Source organism: Ixodes scapularis, unplaced genomic scaffold (assembly GCF_016920785.2).
Source record: "Ixodes scapularis isolate PalLabHiFi unplaced genomic scaffold, ASM1692078v2 PGA_scaffold5__190_contigs__length_132052651, whole genome shotgun sequence".
NCBI classification, from domain to species: Eukaryota; Metazoa; Arthropoda; class Arachnida; order Ixodida; family Ixodidae; genus Ixodes; species Ixodes scapularis.
Window position 1 is genome coordinate 111,087,450 of NW_024609880.1, and position 4,126 is coordinate 111,091,575.

The following is a 4,126-nucleotide window of genomic DNA, read 5'->3' on the forward strand; positions in this document are numbered from 1 at the left end:
GTCTTGCATGTTCTAATTTAAAGGACGGCGAAGTCGATGTCTTCCTGTTCTTGTACTTCATCTACAAAGGCTTTCGTTTTCAACACACGGCAAAGTGATTCATCCTGTAGCACTTGTTGCGCTTTTTCTTTTATGCCGTACACTCCCGTGGGTCGCGCTTCGGTCGCAATTGGGACAATTTTTGAGGTCGGATCTTCGCGTAACCAACGCTGTCGCAGTTTCTTTGTGCGTTATCCCGCAATACTATTAGATCTCGTACCATAGAGCCCGACAAAGTTGAGAAATCGCACATTTTCACTTTTAGTTGTAGCTCTCGCACGATCCGTTCAAACGGCTCATCAATTTCTTGTTTTCGTGAACCAAAACGTACCATTTGTTTGTTTCATCTTTCCGGGGCATGCAGCACTTTTCAAACTTCTTCAGTACTGTCTGGTAGTCCTTTTTTTCTTTAGGTGCGAAGGTGAAGGCGTTGTAGACTTCGATGGCATCAGGCCCGGCAGCATGAAGCAAGATGGCTGACCTTTGTTCATCGGTCCGCTTGGTCGTGGTCTCCGGTCGACCTTAGGTACAGTTCGACACGTTGACCTGAACCGTTGCAAGTTCTCCACACGTTGTCTGAACCGTTGCCAGTTCTCCACTACGTTTCCCGTCAAGTTCAGGCCCTCGGGAGGTTTCAGCACGTCCATGGTTCGAATTTCTTCTTAGTTTAGCGCACTTTTTGCGGGAGTAGTCACTTCTGACACCATGCATAGAATGTGTCTTGTAACAAAACTGGTTTACTGAGGATGCCAGACTGCTGTTTACAACTGGCTGAAACTGGACATTAATACCAGCACTGATACAGACACGAGAGGCGTATTTTCACCGAGTTTGGTATGACGACAAGCACCCCCCCCCCCCCCCCCCCCCCCCCTCCAATGCCCGCTCTCACCTGTGCCAGAGCCGTATATGTAGAGAGTTTGGTCAATGGGAGGTGCAGACAGAGCCAGGGCGTGCGTCTGACTCGGAAAGGGGCTTGGCATGCTCTCTTGACCAACCAGAAGCCGAAAAGAATCCCCTACCGGTGGTAGCGAGAAACAGTTCGGGTCGAAAGTCTATGTTCGTATATGATTTTAATAAGTGCGTAAGAGTGAAGTGTAGTAACTCTTTGTGGTTGAAAATAGAGTCACGTGTTGTTTTGATCATGATCATCCAGAAAGATGTAAGAAACGAATGCGCCACTTAACCATAGAGTTATTATAATGTACGCTAGAGGTTCAAGTGGCGCTAGTGTGCTGACGCAAATTGAAGCAGACAGCAACCTGTCCTAAAATTGATTTCCGGTAATGCATTTCTATGGGAAAAAGTGAGTGCATTTTCTCTCTGCGCTCGATCATAAGAGCAAATATCCCGAATAATTCGTACGTACTAGGTAGCTTGGAACATTTCTCAGTCAGGCCGACGAAATAATTGGTCAGTTACGGTGTTTTTCTTTCAAATTCATCGCATTAAAAACGCTGCTTAAAACAGCTTCGTACGTGTATTTATGTCTACTGTCGGACACTGTTAGCGCGAACACGACGTCGGCGCTTTTCAGCCTGGGGGATATACGTGCCAAACGAACGAAGAACATCTGGAAATTAAGAAAGACGGCAAGAACTACGCAGTAACACCGGATCAGTAACTACACGTGCATATACGATCAAAATTAATTGAAGGCCACGTAATCTATTCCTATTTTTAAATAAGTAAGTACCGTTTTATTCTTTCTGCTCTGAGCGAAGCTGCTTGTTCTACGTTCAAAATATCACTTGCACGCTCGAAATCTTTGAGAACAAGTGCCCGATAAAAGCTGCCCGGCAGAGAAAACAATACGAAGAGACAACTTTTATAGCCCACGGACTTTATTCTCTACGTTTTGAACGTTTTTATCCGCTCATGCACGACGGGGTCATTTTATATAGTGACAGGACTGGCATATTATCAATATATAAGCGTCACCGGATTGCTGGCGAGCCTTGAACACACTCTACATTCCTTTCGATTGTAATTTTGCTTCGAATCGTCGCTTGTTTTTACACACCTGCTGCGGAACACACGTTTGGGACTGAAATGTAGCGAAGTTAAACATCGGTCACTGATGAAGAAAAATGCGCTAACTAAAGCAATTACACTTTTACAGTGTTAATCAAGGTACATACTATTCGGTACGACCCAAATAACCGAAGTGTTCCGTGTTATTTTCCGGCGAAGAGACAAAATGCACGCGCGCTCTCCCATAGGAATACACGGGAAGATTGGAAAAGTAGACTGGTTGCTGTCTGCTTCAATTTGCGTCAGGGAAGTCGCATAGACACTAGCGCCAGTTGAACCTCTAGCGTACATTATAATAACTCTATGCACTTAACTCTGTTTTGCGCGGACAGTGTGTGTCCGCTCGGACGGCAGATTCCCGGCCCTCGGCGTTTGGCGTACGGATTATGTCGATGGTTCCGTAGTCGCACTCTTCCACCATCATTTTTGACGAGCGTGATTGGTACATCACGTGTACCATATTTTCAGCCATCGAGAGTTACTCCAATGCAGTTATCAGGTTTGTTTCTCGCGACCACCGCCAGGGTATTATTTCCGGCTTCTGGTTGGTCACATTCGAATTTCTGAAGACGCCCTGGAACACGCCCAGCCCGCTTTCGGCCAATAGCGCCTCCTCATTTGTCTCCTATACTTCCCAACGAATGGCCAAACTCTCTACATATACGGCTCTGACCTGTGCTTGCCATCATTGGTGGCGCCATCTCTGAATAGGTTGGGCAAAGATGGCCGTCGTTCGAGCTCCCTCCGACAGCTGCCGCTCGACAAATGATAGGATGGATAAAACAATTAGAATGCAATTAAATGCAAAGGTGCAAGCGAGCTGGACAAGAATGAAACAAGTTTTTCAATTGTCATTTTCATTGTCACTGGAAGTAGAAAATTGAAGTTTTAGTATGTTAATTGGACCAGTAAAAGACGCACACCAGAAAAGTCGCAGCATGATATGTCAACATTTTGAATTTTAAGCGTTATTTTTGCGTGTACACTTTTTTTTTTAGGGGGGGGGGGGGGGGGGTCACGCTGTACAACGGGGGAAGGGTGTGAGGGAGAGGAGGGGGTTTTTTCAACTTTTTTGAGGATTGTACGTTTTGGGTTTTCATTGCCCAAAGAACAAATTCGGCACTTTCCCTGCCAAAGGAGAACACGCTTCCTCGGGATTATTTACGGCCCCGCGTTCTATGCTTTTTTAAGAGACAGTGGTTTTGGCCAGATAGAGCCTGATAAAGCAGTTTCTAGCGAGCTTGGCGTATAGAACATGTTTTCCCTGATTGGCATCCTCTTTGTAAGAGAGTAATTTGTTTCCGCAGATTAATTCGATAATGCTCTTCATGGTATCCTTACTCCACACTCTGCAGTCGCACACATTGATGGACCGCAGGCAAAAATGTCAATCAGGACTGGCAGATATCCACATATTCAGCCCCTGGCATCTGCATCTGATCCGCAATCCGCGAAATCAGATTCAATTTTATTCATATTCTCCTGTTTATGGAAAATATCCGTGGGTGACCTGCGGGTGTGAAGTGCTCTACTGATATAGAAACGTTGCACTCACACGCGCCGGGGATACTTATGATGCATGGTCTAATGCAGTGGTGGCCAAGCTACGGTTCGCGAGCCGCGTGCGGCTCTTTGCGTGTTAAAGTAAGGCTCGCGGTTCCCTCTTCTCCCCCCCCCCCCCTCCGTCCCCCACTTCTCCTCCTTCCTCCCGGTCTCACGAGCACTTCTCCAAAAATAGAAATGGAACGCGTTTTAAATCGAAAGACAGGTTGCGGTTTGGTAGTCTTGTGCTACTGCTACCTTACGTACAGTTGGACTGCTTTTGACTCGGGTAGATTGAAAGTAGTTCGAGTTTCGTTTATTGCTCTAAACAAAAGTTCTCTCTCCTCCCCGATCCCTCCCCCATGCGGCTCTTGGAGGTTTCGTTGTTTCGTTTGCGGCTCTTAGGCGGGGTCAGCCTGGCCAACCCTGGTATAATGTAATCCAAACACTAACAAGGTGACGACAACCATATACGATATCTGCTTAAGCCATTTAGAGAGAACAGTCGAAA